This window comes from Periplaneta americana, chromosome 14 (genome assembly GCF_040183065.1).
Source record: "Periplaneta americana isolate PAMFEO1 chromosome 14, P.americana_PAMFEO1_priV1, whole genome shotgun sequence".
Taxonomy (NCBI): Eukaryota; Metazoa; Arthropoda; class Insecta; order Blattodea; family Blattidae; genus Periplaneta; species Periplaneta americana.
In genome coordinates, this window is record NC_091130.1 from 142,787,795 (window position 1) to 142,809,197 (window position 21,403).

The following is a 21,403-nucleotide window of genomic DNA, read 5'->3' on the forward strand; positions in this document are numbered from 1 at the left end:
TGCAAACTCTAACACTACATTTACAAAATAAATTGTGTTAAATATTACAAAGAACACTGTGAATTAAAAAAATTGCCTCTAGATCAAAATTATGGAGACAATAGATGTCCGTCTTTGATATTAAGCTACTCATTTCATGAATATGTTTTGCAAGATTCTTCTTTTGGAGCCCTACGTTCGTATTTTGTCCTAAAATTAATATTCTACTCAATTTTGTTAAAAACAATTCTGAACTCAATTCCCTTACTCCCAATTTAACTATTCATTTTGGACGAAGGACACGCACGCATGCAAACACACACACTACACACACCGAATATTATTGGACACCACCGTAGCTCAGTTTGTCTCCTAACTCGTGACTGCGCTGATTCGATTCCTTTTTCGGTTGGTATTTTTTCCGGGCTTTTCTCCGCCCGTAAGGCGAATGTCAGGTAACCTGTGACACATCCTCACCCTCATCTTGCTATCACTAATTCCATCTAAGCTAAATAACCTAGTAGTAGATATTTACTTACTTACAAATGCCTTTTAAGAAACCTTGAGGTTCATTGCCGCCCTTTTCAGGTTTTCCCCCCTCACTCGTATGGATGAATATCAGGTAACTTTATCTGGCGATTGGAATCCAACTCATCTTCGCCACTTCCTGCCCTCCCCCATCATCCCTTCCTCATCATCCCGTTTCTGGTTTTTCAGATCACTCTACAGGCGGCTTCCCGGAACTACTGGCTCTCTCGACCGGCCTCCGTGGAATGTAGCTCAACGACGTTGGATGGCTTCTGCAACGAGCATCCGAGGCGGACCTACTCGGGGGAGGAGTTCCGCCACGGACAGACAGGGGGGCCTTGGAGGAAGTTGCCGAAACAGAAATGGTATATGGATTTCTGTTGGCTGTAGGGACCGGTTGTTAGGGAGTCATGTGGTTGGGTTGGTGCGCGTAGGGGATCTGTGGCACGCAACTCATTCCATATCGAGGGTTAGTGCAATAGATCTCAACAGGTCGCAGAGCTGGGCCATCCGTGCCCCCCTCACTTAAATTCCATTCCATTCATTGCGCCCTCACATAGGCCCGCCATCGCATCGGTCCCTATCCTGAGCAAGATTAATCCAGTCCCTACCATCATATCCTACCTCCCTCAAATCCATTTTAATATTATACTCCCATCTATGCATTGGCCTCCCCAAAGGTCTTTTCAACTCAGGTCTTCCAACTAACACTCTATATGCATTTCTAGATTCACCCATACGTGCTACATAACCTGCCAATCTCAAACGTCTGGATTTAATGTTGCTAATATTAGAGACAAGATTTTCATGCACTATAAAACCCCAAAATATGCATGCATTCGTGCACTATCAGACTATGAAACATGCACGAACAAGCGGCAAATACATTAAAATATGCACTTTCATTTTTGGTCCAAATCTCTTATTTCACTTAGTGGATCCATCTTCACGTGACACGTTCGAAAAAAGTGTCATTTAATACATTTCATGTGACACATACAGTAGACCGCATTTCCTCTTCATCACAGGAATGATGCCCAGACTTTTATCAGCGGTGCAGAGTAGTCATAATTTATGACTCACATTTGGCATTACCATGACAGGATGCAAGTTTAGAGATAGTTTTTTTTTTTTTTCGTAAAAGCGATAAAATGAGAAAAGTGGATTAAAAGGGGACTAAAAATGAAAATAGGCTTACAAAAGCACAAACCTTTAGGCTACAGTCATTTAGAAATGTTGTTGGTTGTTAACTGAGAAAAAAAAATCGGTTTCTTTCAGGTTTCTGCGCTTGTCAGTCAATACATTTTTGTACGCAGAGAATAACCTCTCTAATCGCAGGAAGTTATGGGTGCAAACTTGAATGAACCTTTCTCTGTTATTTAATTTTTTCTTTCTTTTCCTTATTCATTCCTGATTCCTGAAGCTAAAATAAGGAACATAAAATTCGAGACACTGAAGTGTCCACTTAAAACCATTAAAACATGCATTTAAACTGAATATAATGTCTATTATATGCATGATTATAAATTGTTACTTTCAGATTTTTTTACAGCAGACTGGATGATAAAAGCTTCTCAACCGAATAATAACAGGCATTTCCCATATTTATTCTGTGTATAATTTCCTCCCGAGTATCATTTATATTTGTTACTGTTGCTCCCAGGTATTTGAATTTTTCCACCTCTTCAAAGGATAAATTTCCGATTTTTATATTTCCATTTCGTACCATATTCTCGTCACGAGACATAATCATATACTTTGTCTTTTCGGGATTTACTTCCAAACCTATCTCTTTGCTTGCTTCAAGTAAAATTCCCGTGTTTTGCCTAATCGAATATAAAGCATAGTTAAATGAAATCTACCCATTATATATCACATTTTTTCTACATCGCTTTGTGTACATTACATTATAATACAATATAATTACATTTAACATACGAGTACATACAAGCATTACATTCATATACACTACATTATAATCAACACCAGTCATCCTCAAATGAAGGTATTCATGGTTTTGTGATCAGCATAACGTCAGGCCACCGCAGAAGCAATTAAACGCAAGATGAAGTTCTAGAGTTCCTGTACGAGAGAGATCATACACAAAATGTATTTACGTATTCATGAATTACTGGTTAGTGGGCGGTTTTGCAATTATTTGCGTAAATACACAATAATGTTCATCCCCCATAGAAAACTATTCTCTGACATCTAAGCAAATAAAGAGCTGGATAAAGCAAGACAAAGTCGCACAATGGAAAGGGAATGTGGGAAGGAAAGGGATAAGGAAAAGTAAAAATACAAGTTTTTGAATCAAAACTTTTTTCTTCAAACATACATAGCCATGAATGTTCAGCGAGGTCGCATTTCTTTCAGAAACCTACAAGGTGCGGCATCGACAAATTATACTAAGGTCATGCCCAAGGAACGCGTAAAAGAAAATATGTAGTAGTACCTATCGCGCTGTACAATGTATTCTGTTTAAAACACATTCCCGAACGCCTCCAGTTCAGCATGTATGAATCATAATTCACTGGTACATGTGCAGAATTATCTGTGCACCGCCCAACATTGAAACTTCTTATCCAATGTCGCAATAAACTTGAAGATTCGTAGAATTTGATTCTATGCGAGGTCTCGCTTACACTGCAATTTTGGTGTACTGAAGACTGTAGGCACAAGTTGGAAACAGGACAGCAGTGATAATGATATTGAAATGCTCATAATATAAAACGCAGTTGCGAAGAAAAGCAGAGCGGAGTGAAAGTATTACGATTATAGCTACGAAGCGAGAGTTGGATCTCTACCGACACACTGCACAGTCGATCAAAACGCGAATCTAACGGGACAAAACTACAGGGACATCATTTTATTTTTACTAACATTTTTAATATTAACCTGGCTATAGCTTTGGATCAACGCCGTTTGCTACCCCCTTCCACGACTGGAGTTCGATGATACTGACGTAATGTACAAACAAATCACTTTACTAGGTATAGGAGGGAAGAAAAGTAATTAATTGATTAACTAGCGGACTTACTCGTGTTAATTATGTAAGTTTGTGCGGCTTACAGCTGTTTCAGTGCTTCACGCACCATCTTCAGAGCCTACTAGATCTCGGCGTCATCTCGAACTTCTCTGCCTGTTATGTGGGTGTGTTTGATTGTTGAAAGGTGTTGAAGAGTGGAGTCAAATAGTGTGTGTGTACTGAAATTGATCTGTGTGTTGAGAATTTGATCGGGGTGTGTTTTAGTGTGTTTGTATATTTCGTATTGTTCTAGTGTGTTGAGTTTTTGGTTCTTGGGTTGTATGTGTAGGATTTCCATGTCCGCATTTATGTTATTGTATGTATGGTTAGCATTGGTTATGTGATCGGCGTATGTAGATGTATTGCGTCCTCTGGTTATTGCTTTAATGTGTTCTTTGTGGCGTGTTTGGAATGATCTGCCTGTCTGTCCTATGTAGAACTTATCGCAACTATTACATGCGAGTTTGTATACACCTGTGTGGTCGTATTTATTTGTTTGTGTTGTTTGTGTGTTGAGATGTCTTTGTAGTGTTTTTTCTGTTCTGTATGTTATGTTGTATTTCTGCTATCTGAATGAAGATGCGATCTTATGTGTGCTTTTGTTTTCATATGTTAGTGTGATGTATTTGTGTTCTTGTGTTTGTGTTGTGTTTTGCGTGTTTTTTGGTTTGTTAAGTTTTTGTTTTGTCTTTCTTATGATGTTGTCTATTATGTTTGGATTGTATCCGTTTTCTTGTACTATGTATTTGATTGTGTTCACTTCTTCATTGTAGTGTTGTTGGCTCATGGGTATGTTGAGTAATCTGTGTACCATTGTCCTGAATGCAGATCTTACACAAATCTTACATAATTAACACGAGTTAGCCCGCTAGCTAATCAATTAATTATATTCAAGTGTTAAAAGTAGTTTACGAAAGATTCAAAATGGAAGAAAAGTAGTTCATCCATTTACGTAAACTAGGAAATATCGCGATTTTGAGTTTGATAATTTTCATTAGGTTTTTGTTTAATCAAAATACAGTACAGTATTTAACAATGAGTGTTTTCACTTACGAACTGAGCTGTCCATGTGGACGTATTCATTATGCAGTGTATATTATACTATCTACAGCACATTAGCATACAATATAGAGAATGAAGTTAAATTAAAAAATAATCATAATATGGATATTTAAAAACATTTTTAAAATGGTGGCCGTTCATTTCGATACAGGGTTCAGTTCTAATGTGCATATTATCGCACTATAGACTATTGTACCTAATCACAATTACCAGTTTCGTCCTTCGTACTAGTAACTCGTGTTGAAATAATTCTGTATCTTCTTTATAAAAGAGTACCTTACGTACTGTAAATTCAATCTTCACTTCTGTCCGATCCGAAAAGATAAAATTACTCAGACATACTATCTACTGTCCGTCCAAGTGGTTATGTCGTAGGGTCGTAGAAAGGGGGGAAATCACGTGACAGTTAATTACTTAACGAGGACCTTTTATTTAAGTTATTTTAAACAGTTGTATAATATTACGTAGACGTCCAATTCCTAACAGAAATTAATGTTCTCAGAAAAGAGCTTAAGACAGCCCAGCCACTAGCTGGCGAATAAAAGCTGGTGGGGGAAACCGGGATACGACGTAAGCAAATAGACGACAGTACCTGTGCGAAAATGATTCAATATTGAAAGCTCTTTCGTCACTGGAAAACGCGAACATATTTTTGGAACGTACTGTTTACTATGACCGTAAGGCTACTATGACTGTATATGCAGTCTTGGATCTGTGTGCAGGACGGTTGAACTTCATTAGAAGGGGTGGGAGTGAAGTACATTAAAAAACTCAGGTACAATAAAAATTGGAGTAAAAATAAAATGATGTCCCTGTATACAAGAATTACATGTAGCACACTTTTTTCTGTACAAATTCTGTTTGCGATTGTATGAAAGGAACTACCCCTTTAAAGGGGGTGCATTTAGATAAAATTAATGACTTCTCTTCTTTCTAACAGATATTTATAAAACTTTGTGCAGGAGTTACAGGTAGTAGCCTACATACTTTTGTGTACAAATTATTATTACAATTCTATGAGAGAAACTACTCCTTTAAAGGGAGTGCATATTCAAAATGGATTAAAAGGGGACTAAAAATGAAAATAGGCTTACAAAAGCACAAACCTCTAGGCTACAGTCATTTCTCATTTTATCGCTTTTACGAAAAAAAAAAAAAAAAAAAAAAAGAAAGAAAAAAAAAAAAAAAAAAAAACTATCTCTAAACTTGCATCCTGTGTCATGGTAATGCCAAATGTGAGTCATAAATTATGACTACTCCGCACCGCTGATAAAAGTCTGGGCATCATTCCTGTGATGAAGAGGAAATGCGGACTACTGTATGTGTCACATGAAATGTATTAAATGACACTTTTTTCGAACGTGTCACGTGAAGATGGAAAGTGACATCTGACAAACTTTTTGACGTCTTTACAATCGCCTGTAGAGCGAAGTGCTACAGGAAATTAAACTTAGGGCTTGCTTCTTAATATACTGTATATACATATACCTATACAGGGTGATTTACATGGACTTACCGTCACTTACGGAGCTTAATTCCGAAGACATTCTGAGCAAGAATTGTCATATAAATATTTGTCCTAATGCAAATATTTTCAGTTACACTACTTTGAAGTTGTTTTTTTAAGGGTAAAATAATATTACAAATAGAGAATGAACTATTCAGAAGTATCATTTCTTTAATTGGCTAGTGTTCTGAAGCTAAAAATGTATTGTTAATTACTTTGTACAGATTTTATATTTCAATTTTTAAATAAAAATTACATATTCTTACACACTTATCACAAAAATTGTTGCAAATCATGTGACTTTAGACTGCCTCCGTGGTATGTTGGTCAGCATACTGGCTTCCAGATCAGGAGGTCCCGGGTTCGATTCCCGGTCTAGGCTCTCGGTGAATTTTTCTTGAAGAAGAGGAATTCCCTGGGTGTCTAGAGTCTGGAAATTTGTATGAATGTGAGTGTGATTGTGAGTGTGCCGGGTTAATATAAATTAACCAATCATCACAATATAAAAGTACATCAGGACTGTCGCTGGGCAGTAACCTGAACACACGTTTCAGTGTCACATTGTTGACAAGTAACTCCATCTGTTAGCACAACCGTAAAGCATCTAATAGGTGCTATAGAGTTACCAACAACGAAAAAAAAAATCATGTGACTTTAGGAACTTGATTCTTTACAGTTTAATTATGCATCCTAATTGTACAGTCTTAAAGAATTTACAAGAGTGGCGTGACTTGTGACAACTGTGATAAATGCGTATGAAAATGTAATTTTGTAGTTAAAAATCTAAAAAAAAAAAAAAAAAAAATCTGTACGAAGCAACTATGGAATTCACAACACATTTTTAGCTTCAGTATACTATTATAGATTTTTTTTATTAATTTGTCCTACAGAACAATATCTGTAATCTTGACAATTAATATTTGAGGAGAAAAATTCGCTCCGGCGCCGGGGATCGAACCCGGGTCCTTGGTTCTACGTACCAAGCGCTCTGATCACTGAGCTACACCGAATCGAATCCACAGCACCGGATCGAACCTTCCTCCTTCAATGTTTCTCTTTGTGGCCTGACTCCTAGTTAGGCATATATGTTGACGTATATGTCCAATGTCAACTGCCATTATACTAGGAGCGCACTCAGCTGAGTGACTTGTTTGGCCGGGATTCCGCAGTTACGTGCACAGTAATCTGTACAAATATATGCACTGCAGCTATGAGAATATTATAGTTTTTTTTTCTTCCCCACTCCCCCCACACAGAATAATATCTGTAATATTGACAATTAATATTTGAGGAGAAGGTTCGATCCAGTGCTGTGGATTGGATTCGGCATAGCTCAGTTGTCAGAGCGCTTGGTACGTAGAACCAAGGACCCGGGTTCGATCCCCGGCGCCGGAGCGAATTTTTCTCCTCAAATATTAATTGTCAATATTACAGATATTATTCTGTAGTACAAATTAATAAAAAAAATCTATAATATTCTCATAGCTGCAGTGCTTATATTTGTACAGATTACTGTGCACGTAACTGCGGAATCCCGGCCAAACAAGTCACTCAGCTGAGTGCGCTCCTAGTACAGGGACATCATTTTATTTTTACTTCAACTTTTATTGTACCTGAGTTTTGAATGTACTTCACTACCACCCCTTCTAGTAACGAAGTTCCTCGACACAGAACCAAGGCCGCAGTACTGAGTTAGTGATTATAGTACGTTTCAGAAATATGTTCGCGTTTTCCAGTGACGAAAACTTCCAATATTGAATCATATTTTCGCACAGGTACTGTCGTCCGTTTGCCTACGTCGCACCCCGATTTCCCCCACCTGCTTCTGTTCGCTCCACTGTAAAGACTAGTGGCTGGGCTTTCTTAGCTCTTTTCTGAAAACATTAATTTCTGTTAGGAATTAATTGGACGTCTACGTAATATTATACAACTGTTTAAAGTAATTAACTATCACGTGATTCCCCCCATTCTACAATCCTGCAACATAACCACTTGGACGGACAGCAGATAGCATGTCTGAGTAATTTTATCTGTGCGGGTCGGACAGAAGTGAAGACTGAATTTACAGTACGTAAGGTACTCTTTTATAGAGTAGGTACAGAATTATTTCAACATGAGTTACTAAGAATGAAGGACGAAACTGGTAATTGTAATTATATGCAATAGTCTGTAGTGCGATATATGCACAAAAGAACTGAAGCCTGTATCGAAATGAACGGCCACCATTTTAAAAAATGTGTTTAAATATTCATATTATGATTATTTTTCATTTTAACTTCATTCTCTATATCGTACGCTAATGTGCTATAGACAGTATAATATACAATGCATAATGAATACGTTTGCATGGATAACTCACTTCGTGAGTAAAAACACTTATTCTTAATACAGTACTATACATACTTTGATTAAAGAAAAACCTAATGAAAATTATCAAACTCAAAATCGCGATATTTCCTAGTTTACGTAAATGGATGAACTACTTTTCTTCCTTCCTATACCTAGTAGAGTGGTTTGTGTTTTACGCCAGTATCATCGAACTCCAGTCCTGGAAGGAGGTAGAAAACGGTGTTTCCGGGTCTCAATCATTAATCCAAAGGTATATTCAGGTTAATATTAAAAATGTTAGTAAAAATAAAATGATGTCCCTGTATAATGGCAGTTGACATTGGACATATACGTCAACATATGTGCCTAACTTGGAGTCAGGCCACAAAGGGAAACATTGAAGGAGGAAGATTCGATCCGGTGCTGTGGATTGGATTCGGCGTAGCTCAGTGGTCAGAACGCTTGGTACGTAGAACCAAGGACCCAGTTTCGATCCCCGGCGCCGGAGCGAATTTTTATCCTCAAATATTAATTTTTAGTATACTAGCAAATTAAAGAAATGATACTCCTGAATAGTTCATTCTTTATCTGTAATATTCTTTTACCCTTAAAACTCAAGAATAATGGTATTTTACAAACAACTTCAAATTAGTGTAATTCTGAAAATATTGACATCAGGACAAATGTTTATATGACAGTTTTTGCTTAGAATGTCTTCGGAAATAAGCTCCGTAAGGGACGGTAAATCCTCGAGAATCACCCTGTATATACTCATATATATAGGTATTTGCTAGTCACTTGTAAATTTGAATCTCAATTGCTATGCATGTGGGTTCCAATAGGCTTGAATACATCCCGCATTCAACAAGACCTACTAACAGCGCTCTGAATTGTGTCGCAACGAGTAACAAGATGATAAAAGGAAATACCACGATACAACGACGTCATTATGAAAGCTTTTAACTCCAAGAGATAGCGAGAAACTTTCAGACGTTTTCAATAAAAGCCTACATCACACAATGGAAAAGCACACACAGTTAAAAGCTATGGTATTCTATTTCATGAACGATAAGTTACAGAAACTTCAGATTAAAATTATTAACCTATTAAATAAGCACAAATTGTATTAGTCGTGAGATAAATGTGATATGACAAGAAAGTCGCCCAGTGAATATGTAATCGCAATTTCATTCTCCTTATTTAGAGATAAGTTTTCAGATAACAATATCACTAAATACACAAAATGATCATTACCTTATACTGCTGTCGAGCAGAAGACAGAACGCATGTATGTTAGTAGGTAATCAAATTTAAATCATTCTCTATGTAGTCATTATCATCATCATCATAATTAGGGACCGTAGTCTGTCCCAGGGCGTACGGAGATACGGTTAATTATTCACAGACTATACTGACTTGACGTCATGTTTCTCGCGCGACACAGATACTGTTCGTAGTGACTAAACATACTATAGAATAAATGTTGATCTTACTTTTATAATAATTATTATTATTTATTTATTTACTTACTTATATTTAATGTGCTGTACAACAGCCAGTGGCCAATTACAGTTCAGCACAAAGAATATAACAAAAACATCAGAAATGATATAAATTACAATAAAAGCACAATGAAGTAATTAAAGTAATGGCAATTAAATAAAATGATAATTTCAAATGAAATAATGGAACCATATAAATGAAGAATGGAATCATATAAATAGTAAGCCTATTACAAAGATATACAAGATGACGAGAATATTATAATACAACGACAATAATGACATTGGATGGATGGAATAAAATGAATGACTAAAATACTTAAATAATGACAATTAAAAGTAATCGTAATTGAAAATGAATGGAATCATGTAAATGAATAAACAACAAAATAATATAAAAGGTAACGAGAATAATATTAAAATGTATATTTAAACAAAAGACATAAATTAGACTGACATAAAACTCCAAATTATTTACTACACCTTAAATGGATCCAAGTTCAATCCATGGAAATTAGCATATTTTATACATCTGCAGACCGGAGAGAGAGATCTAGAATTTCTATTGTAAAACATTTTATTAAATCTTAAACCCTTAGCAGGAATACGAAGACTGATATTGCTTAGGAAATAATAATAATAATAATAATAATAATAATAATAATAATAATAATAATAAGGAAGGCCTCGGGGCATCTAGCTCTTAAAACAACTTTTAAGCAGCCTTGGGCACAAAGGGGAAGTGAAAGGAACGCAGAAACTCCCGCCGTATCATTTCTACTGACACCGCCTTAGAAACAAACGCACAGTAAGGCTCTGTGCATCAGTGGTGGATTTCAGGCGACCAGCGAGAGCTGAAAGTTCTTAAAAAGCTATGATGCATGCCTTATATAATCCATCACTGAGCAATGCTTACCTTCCTGTCTACTAGTATCGGGCCAAAACACTAGTCTCAGCCGGGAAAGGTGAAGTGGGGAAATAAATGGGTTGTTAATTGTGACTCAACTGAGATATTAGTATCCAGGCCTGATTTATAGTTTCTGTTCTACTTCAAATGTTTTGTTGTATCCTATATATAGTCCCGTCGCTCTAATTTCCGGCAGCCAATCGCGTTGCAGGTCGGCTACATTTAAACGTGTGCGTCTTGTGATTCGCTTATGAAGACGTTATTCATTTCTTAAGGCTCGATAAATACTTAATATAATCGCCCGCCATTTTGGCTCTTTCGTTGGCGTTCGCAGAAAGCACACGAAGACGTTATTTGTCGCTCAATTATTTGCTGAATTACAGTGCGTTTGACTTATTATCATAGGAGCTACGACATGATAATGTTTAACGGTGTGGAAAATAGATTCCTCGTCTGGTAGCTCGGCAACGAAAGAACAAAAATGACGAAGGATACTACCTACTTAGACTTTATAGAGCCTTCACTTCCTAAGCAAAGAGGAGAAATCACGTCACGACTATAATAGCAATATTTTAACCCATTGGACGATTTTATCATAAAACATATTTTATTACGAAACGGTTTCTTTCTTTTCCATTATTTTTGATTTAGTATCATATTATTTAGAGAACTTTTGCCCCTTTGATACCTCCTAGCTGGTTCAATAATCAAGTAAAATTCCGATTTTACAACCTATGTTTAACAAATACAGTTTAAAAAATCACAAACTGGAATAAGGGTTATTAACGAAAATGCAACAGTATTGATTTTATGATATTTGGCCATGTATCACACAAGCTACAACCGACATCTAACACACTAGCTAACTAACGACAAATATTACGCAGGGACAAGGCAATTCATCCCGTTCACCGGAAAATGCAATACTTATATTTTATATACATTTATTCATCTAAACAAGTATTCAAATGCATCAGATAAATCATAAATATATACGGCGATGACCCAGGGCTAAGTTATGTAACATGTCATACTTGTGTTTTATAGTTGAGCTGAAACCTCTACTATGTTTCAAATGTGAATAGAGAGGAAACATTACTACAGGAACCAAGCTGAGCTGTTAAGACTGTTGTCCAATGTCGTATTATCTGTCTGCGGCTGATCATAATACAGGATGTGCAATAATTTCTGTACATTGTTTCAATAGTTTAGTCTTAATTCCACTGTGCACATTAGGTCTGTATCACATTTTCAATACCAAAACAAATAAAGCTGTAGCTTCAGGGGTGGCTGAACTGAATTTTGATAATTACTAAACTATAAAAGCTAGGCTACATGAATTACTTTTACGTACTGGGCATTACTTGGTACATAAATGCGAATTTTCAAAGCTGTAGTGCACGTAATATCAGCAATATTAATTATTATTCATATTAATTTTATGTTAATATTTTAATATCTATAGAATTCCTATCGTGTGCCTACAATTTCACACATTTTTAAATATTTTTTTTCTCAAGGTAGCTTATGGCATGGTAAAACAAAATTGGCATTTAATTTGCTCAAGCTCTAATTATGTTTTGAATTATTAAATTAAATCATTTCAAAATTTTAAAAAATCATGCATATTACGGAATTAAAAATTGTTATACCCAATCATACTTTACTTACTTACAAATGGCTTTTAGGGAACCCGAAGATACATTGCCGCCCTCACATAAGCCCGTCATCGGTCCCTATCCTGTGCAAGATTAATCCAGTCCCTATCATCATATCCCACCTCCCTCAAATCCATTTTAATATTATCTTCCCATCTACGCGTCGGCCTCCCCAAAGGTATTTTTCCATCCGACCTCCCAACTAACACTCTATATGCATTTATGGATTCGCACATACGTGCTACATGCCCTGACCATCTCAAACGTCTGGATTTAATGTTCCTAATTATGTTAGGTGAAGAATAAAATGCGTGCAGCTCTGCGTTATGTAACTTTCTCCATTCTCCTGTAACTTCATCCCTCTTAGCCCCAAATATTTTCCTAAGCACCTTATTTTCAAACACCCTTAATTTCTGTTCCTCCCTCAAAGTGAGAGTACAAGTTTCACAACCATACAGAACAACCGGTAATATAACTGTTTTATAAATTCTAACTTTCAGATTTTTTGACAGCAGACTAGATGACAAAAGCTTCTCAACCGAATAATAACAAGCATTTCCCATATTTATTCTGCGTTTAATTTCCTCCCGAGTGTCATTTATATTTGTTATTAATAAAGACAGGTTCCCAAAAAAAAATACTGAACTACAGGAGGAATGTCGGAAGACCCCGCAATAGATGGGAGGACACTTTCCAAGGGGAAGGAACAGGCCACCAGGTCTAAACCTTGAAGATGATGATGAGTTAAGAATTGTTTTTTTAACAAAACTAAGTTGAATATTAATTTTAGGACTAAAAGGAACGTAAGGCTTCAAAAAAGGAAACTTGCTATGATCACTGACAGATGGAAAGTATACTGTACTTCTTGAAACAATTCGAAAAGGAGAGTTTATATAAGTTTCACCGATTTTGATGGCAGCGTATAAACATTTGAGGCCTTACACATTTTCTTCTTCACGATGGCAATGGAGATATACGATTGTCAAGAGATATTTTGAAAAATCATATCATTGGTGAGCTTCCTTATGAGTACAAACATTTCGAACAACCGACGTATATAGTCTAACTAGTGGCTTGTGCAGCAAATGCCGCAAACTAAGTTCATTAGACGTTCAAATTAAAATTTTTCAAATTTATTTCCAATGAAGAATACCAGACATTCTGAAAGTTATTTGCTTCCATAATAGTGAAACATACTCTCTCTGAATGTTTTTTTATGCCAAATACATTTCCTTGAACCTATCCATCTTCAGTTCTTGAGTTTCAATGCGAAAACGCAAGTGACAATGTTAGGACGATCAGGAATTTTTCTTGTAGGAGTAATGCAGTAGCTATTTCAGGTCATTGCGGATTATAGGTGACAGTTAAGAAAATTTCAGTTCGATTAAACAGAAAGAAATATGAAATTAATTTTGATTTAGTTTAAAGACGCAGCTAAAGTAGGAAGCATGACTCATTACTACCTAGGAAAATCGGAGAATCACACATATAAATATCTACATCACACTGCCGTTAAGTATATGAAAAAACCCACGTCACTTGACTAATAACTATAAAAATATTTCATTTTTAATAACAATATTGTTACCTTAAGTAACTTTTATAGTTTTCAGTAACAATACATATAGCCGTTACTCAGTAAATTATAGAAATAAAGATCTAATTTAAAATATTCTTTCTCTGTGTCTACTTATATAAAACCTCAAAAGGTTTCACTTTCATATCATCAGTATAGTATTAATGTGTGTAATTAGTGGCAAATAGGTCTACTCACATAATATTGCATTAATTATAATAATATTTAATTTTTAATGGTAATAATCTCATCAAACATTCTTAAGTTTTGTAGTTCTTAATATCCAATACACGCTGTACTCGGAAAACTACAGACCAGAGAATCAGACATGTAAATTATATTTATACGCCATCTGAACTCTAAATATGTCAGCAATCCTGCAGATCATGGCCTTCGTGTAATATTGTTTATTGTAGTGTGTGTTTTGTTTTATTCTGAAAAGCCATATTCCTCAAAACTGACGACAGATGGATATTGGGAAATAGGAAAATGATGTAAGAAAATCGACATTTCACTGAAAACTGCTATTTTTCTGAAAAACTTTGAGTTCCAAGCTTCAAAATGAGGAGTCATTTATTAAAATCCGTTCAGCCGTTTTCCCGTAATTTCCATTACCAGTTCAAATTATATATATATATATATATATATATATATATATATATATATACATATACATATATATATATATATTTGACAAATAAGAGCAGAGAGCTCTACTGTAGTGAAATACTGCATGTAGTCAACCTTGCTGAGTGGGGAACGGGCAGATAATTGGTACCATTGCGAGAACTTGCGAATACAAAAAACTTACAAGGTTCTAGATCGTCCTCGGCCCGAGTGGTTTGTTCTTATTACGGTCGATGATGGACGTCGCGGTGAAGGGCACTGAGTTCAGCAATTCGACACCTCACCGCCGGCCTTGCAACTTACAACGACTGAAGAAACCATTCAGTAAACTGGCACACCGTCAGCAGGCCAGCGCTCTGAACGACTTCATCAAGTTTTGTTTCATTCTGCTTCAAGATCGACTAACAAGGAGAGGACACGCTCCGTATATCACCGAATGGAATAAGATTGTGTGACATGAAAGTACAAGACGTACTGTTTAAAGTCATACCCGGTATGGGTGGCCAATGATCCCTCGTTTTGGAAATATTGGCTATTGTTTGTGACATATTTCCGTTAGGTGCCTAATAGGAAAGCATTGGACTATGTAAAAGCGTAGCTCATATGATTGGGTCCTTAGTTGTTATTCAGGGAACCTGAGTTCGAATCTTAACTGGTCCTATATTTTTTTCTTTTAATAATGATTAATAGTGTAATCACAGTAATCTATTTACATATATCATATTTCTCAATGTATTGAACGCTTCGTCATGTTTTAAACAAATTAGTAAATAACTAACATTGTATTGTAAAGGATAAACAAGGAAATATTGCTCACGTAGGCAGGTAAGATGTGTCACTGGTGTCTGTTCTGTTTCTATTCCACTTCATTTTGTACCCGATTCATTATGATAAATGTCATAAAAACACATAAAACATACATATTTCCTGCACCATGCACAGCAAATGAAAGAAGGTTGTCCACAGTCACACACATTTTTCCGCACTTCTGCTGCGAAACAGATATCCTTCACATTCACAAACACTTCTCGTTCGTTTATTAATTTTGATGCATACCACGCATATTTCAACATGGCTTTGAATATAGGAGCTGACAACTGAAAGTGAATAAAAAAAATAATAATAATATCAAGCTTTAAAAAATGAGAAGGCATTAGGATTCGAACTCAGGTTGCCTGGATGACAACTCAGCATCCAATCATATGAGCTACGCCGTTACACAGTCTAATGTTTTCCTATTAGACACCTAACGGAAGTATGTCACAAACAATAGCCAATATTTTCAAAACGAGGGGTCATTGGCCACCCATACCAGGTATGACTTTAAACAGTACGTCTTGTACTTTCATGGTACAAAATCTTATTTAATTCGGTAATATACAGAGCGTGTCCTCTCCTTGTAAGTGCAATGTAAAATAATGTTAGAATGTCGAAATGTCTTGCGGACTGCTTTAGTCATGTAAAAGAAATAGATTTATTCGAAAGAGCTGGTTAGAAGTTACTGATTGCTTAGATTTTAAAAGATCCAAACTCTGTAATGAGATGAATACGAGAAAAAATCTAGGCCTACTAACCATGGATTGTTCAAAATGAGATGATAGTATTGCTCATTAGGACAGCCTGGATTTCCATGCACATGCATTTTTTTTATACTTGTTACACTTCTCAAACTTTGCAAAGATTCGTTTTATGACTTAACGATTCAAAATAACAGCATTTTTTCCCCGCATGTTTGCATATTTTGGCTTTTTTTGGTAGTAAATTCACACATATTGCATATTTTGAAGATTTTAGATTTAATAGCACTTATTTACACTTTTATATTGCATATTATTTCCATTTTTCTGACTTTAGAGAATAATATATTATGTTATCTTGCATAATAGTGGTCTTTATGAATCTGACTGTCCACATCTGTGGAGTAACGGTCAGCGCGTCTGGCCGCGAAACCAGGTGGCCCGGGTTCGAATTCCGGTCGGGGAAAGTTACCTGGTTGAGGTTTTTTCCAAGGTTTTTCCTCAACTCAATACGAGCAAATGCTGGGTAACTTTCGGTGCTGGACCCCGGACTCATTTCACCGGCATTATTGCCTTAATTTCATTCAGACGCTAAATAACCTGTGATGTTGATAAAGCGTCGTAAAATAACTCAATGAAATAAAAATAAATCTGACTTCATAGAATCTGGTATTTCTGCGTTATTCGTCTAATGAGAAAAAAATTAATTTTCACGCAATTATAATAGGAATTCGATGAACCCGTTGTCACTATTCCCTAATGCGATGTATTGAGTAACGTCCAAAATATTTTCACACCAACTGACATTCATAATAAACGTTTTATAAGGACTAATATGCATAATAGTCCCGCGCCGTGGCGTCGCGGTCTAAGGCATCCCGCCTAGGACTCGCGTTACGGAATGCGCGCTGGTTCGAGTCCTCATGGGGGAAGAAATTTTCTCATGAAATTTCGGCCAGTGTATGAGACCGGTGCCCACCCAGCATTGTGATGCACTTGGGGAGCTACGATAGGTAGCGAAATCCGGTTGCGAATACCAGCTATAAACGGCTGGGGGGATCATCGTGCTAACCATACGATACCTCCATTCTGGTTGGATGATCGTCCACCTCTGCTTCGGCATGTAGGCGTGAGGCAAGCACCCGGCTGGTCGGTCTAAGCCCTTCACGGGCTGTAGCGCCACGGATTATTAATCTATACTAATAATAAATCTGTAGCCGAAATTTTTCTGGTAATTTTCGATTTTCCAAAAATAATTGGTCCTAACATATATAATTAACACACCCTGAAATCGAAAATCGCATTTTTGCAATTTTTGTTTGTATATCTGTCTGTATGTTTGTTACCTTTTCACGCGATAATGGCTGAACCGATTTATATGAAAACTGGAATATAAATTAAGTTCGTTGTAACTTAGATTTTAGGCTATATGGCATAAAAAATACTTAATTTAAAAGGGGGGTTATAAGGGGGCCTGAATTAAATAAATCGAAATATCTCGCTTATTATTGATTTTTGTGAAAAATGTTACATAACAAAAGTTTCTTCAAAACTGATTTCCGATAAGTTTTATTCTTTACAAAATTTTGATAGGACTGATATTTAATGAGATAAATTAGTTTTAAAATTAAAATAACGCCATCTAAGCCGGTGCAATGAATTAAGAACAAATGACTTCGTCTATAAGGGGCCTTGGACAACAACAATCGAAACAGGGGCCTTGGACATCAACAATCGAAAGCTATTAAACATAGCCTACAGATAATGTTTCTGTGTTTGTATGAAGTAATATCAGAAGCTAAATTAACCGATTTGTATAATTAATTATTATTTCACCATTGGAAAGTGTAGTTTCTCTAGATGGACATAATGCTATAATGTTATTACAGTAACGTCTGAGTAAATTGAGGACAGGTAAGATTAAAATAGCTTCTTATGCACAGAAAATTTGATAGGCTAATTTGTACATTCGTTTTCTGTATTTATTAAAATAATATTTATGTACACTCATTTTAATCTCAGAGAATTAACGAACAACGAGAGTGTATTGATTTAGTATGCAGTAATAGTACGTTAGCTTAGCAATCCATTATGTTATAATTCAAATTTTAACTATGCTCAATTGAATCGTGTTAAAATACATAAAATATATATGCAATATATGTAATGCAAAAAAAAATTGGGTAATGAGCGAAGCAGATTATCTTGCGCTGTTGTAAAAGTTGTTCCCTGGATCAAACGTCCTATTTTAATTATGTAATTACTTTATATTTATTTCTAACAGGTGCAACGGAGCGCACGGGTACGGCTAGTATGCATAATAAGGGAGTATTTCAATTTGCATCGCACTGTTTATTTACTGAGGAAAATTTGTAGTAAGCAACATTTTTATGTGGCACAACAATTTGAAAGAAGTTAGGGCTCTGTCACGTGCTAGTTTCACATAAAATGCTATAAAATCGGAGTGTACACATTGAACAATACAGTAAAATATGGAATTTAGATGAATATAATATTAGATTGTACCCCAATAAGACAACTACAAAAACTAGCAGTTTTATAGACGCTGACACACTGATCAATGTTAGAGGCCTTTTATTCAGCACAAGACACCACACTCCCATACTCCACTCACGCACGAAGCTAGGGGCTTCTGTAGACATAATTAATACACAGCGGATGGGTGGCAGGAAGTGTCCCATTCCCCCCCCCCCCGCCTCAAAGAAATGCACAACGCGATTCTCGTGAATGTGACGTTACAACAGCTACACGAAATGGCAGTGGGGGTAAATTATTCACAGTCGAGATTTATAGTGCAGACCGCAACCAAGTTAATTAAGATATTAACACAGAATGAAGTTCTCCCTCAACGTTACATATTCTAAAAAACGGACACGCTCCTAAATCCTTAAGAAAAACAATCTGCACCAACAAATTTCGCACAACCTACGTCTTAGAATTAGAGCGAAATCAATAATACATTCGCGTTAGTTGCAACAGTCCTGTAATACAGCGTTTCTCAAAGTGTGTTCCGCGAGAAAATCTTAGAGTTCTCATTCATTCATAGTGTTCTACCCAGCGGCAAGTCTTTCACTGCAAACCCAACATTCAACAGTCTTTCCTATTTTCTGCCTTCCTCTTAGTCTCGACGTATGAGCCACATATCTTAATGTCGTAAATTATTTGATATCTTCTTCTGTCCCGAACTTTTCTCCCGTTCTCCATTCCTTCCAGTGCATCCTTCAGTAGCAGTTCCTTCTCAGCCAATAATCCAACCAATTCCTTTTTCTCTTCCTGATCACCTTCAGCATCATTCTTCCTTCCTCCACTTTTTCCAGCACAGCTTCGTTTATTCTGTCTGTCCATTTCACACGCTCCATTCTTCTCCATATCCACATTTCAAATGCTACTAGTCGTTTTTCTTCACTTCGTCGTAATGCCCATGTTTTTGCTCCCATACAATGCCACACTCCATACAAAGCACTCCAGTAGTATCTTCCTTAGTTCTTTATCTAGGGGTCCGCAGGAGATGCTCCTTTTTGTATTAAAAGCTTCCTTGGCCATTGCTATTCTCCTTTTGACTTCCTGGCAGCAGCTCATGTTACTGCTTATAGTACACTCCAAGTATTTGAATCTGTCCATTTGCTCTACTGCTTCATTTAGAATTCGCAAGTTTACCTTCTTAGCTTTTCTTCCTATGACAATGGTCTTCGTCTTGTTTGCATTCATCTTCATCCCATACTGTTCACAGCTGTCATTTAGCTCCAGTAGCATATTCCTTAGTATCATCTCGTCTTCTGCTAACAACGCCATATCATTTTAATTCTTCTTCCTCCTATTATCACTCCTCCCATGTTCTGAAAACAAGTCTTTACTAAATCCTCCAAGTAGATGTTGAAGAGGGTAGGTGATAGAGGCATCCTTGTCGTATTCCTCTCCCTATTTCATTTCCTTCTGACATTTCTTCCCCTATCTTGACTTTAACTCGTTGTTTCATATAAAGGTTACTGAACAGCCTCCTCTCTATCCAATCCACACCAATTTTCTCTAGGATCCCCGTCAGTTTATTCCAATCCACTCCGCCAAAAGCGTTTTCTACGTCCACAAATACTATATAGGCCTACACTTCTTTATTCTTTTCTGGGTATCTTTCGCCGATTGTCTGTATATCCAAAATGGTTTTCTAATTTTATTTTATACACAGAGGATACTAGATAATGTATACACATATCACGAAAATATAAATCAATAACGTGAAACATTGATAATAATAATAATAATAATAATAATAATAATAATAATAATAATAATGACAATAAGTAATAATAATGATAATAATAATAATAATCTTATATCGCTGTATTTTCTACGTATATATTCAGCAAATAAATTATAGAAAAAGATTAAATGTACAATCAGAAATGAGGCTACAACTTTCCGCCAATAAACCAGATATAAAAAGAATCAGCAGGCTTAAAAAACAAAAGCATTCAGTGATCACCATACTTCATTATCTCCAGGCTTAGTTTCCTCATGAGTGAGGTATTAATGGTGTTATTTATGAGGTTCCAACCAGTCTTCGGACTGCTGACAAAACATACATGTAGGTATAAGGATACCAGTTGGTTTCCGAACTTGAGAAATATACGAAGAGCAGTTAACATATTTTTGTGCACAAGTTGACAAACATAACTTGAAGATACAGTAAAACAAACTTTCTTAATTGCTGTCACAATGGTGTACCGTTAGCCGAACAGTTAACGCTTCGGTTGTCGAACACAGAAAGCCGAGTTCAAGTACCGTTCAGTACACGTAAATAGATGTCTGGGCATAATCATACCCTTGCTATCCTTTCCAAGTCTGTTTCATATCAGAGAACACTTTTCAAGAATGAGATCATCATCATCGTCATCATCATCGCTTAACTTCATTCTTATTCCAGCTTCCTACTATAGTCCGGATCAGCTTACCTAATACCCTAAGGGTGAAACCTAACCATTTTTCCCCCATTACTACATATGCTAGTGGATTCTGGTGATTTTCTAGTTTGAGGGTTGAATTTTCTTTTGCCAACTTCGTTTCGAATTTAGATACTGAGAAATGCTACAACTGGTAGTGATTTTCTAACTGTTATGTTGGCAGCAGGAACAGCTGTTGTCGGTAGTGCAAATTCTGGAAATTCAA

At 36.2% G+C, this 21,403-nt stretch overlaps 1 protein-coding gene across 1 annotated transcript in view; it reads right to left on the reverse strand.

Moving 5' to 3' along the window:
• Cdep (Chondrocyte-derived ezrin-like domain containing protein) overlaps positions 1–21,403 on the reverse strand; it is a 464,715-nt gene that overhangs the window by 380,740 nt on the left and 62,572 nt on the right. The gene's annotated exons all lie outside the window — the stretch shown is intronic.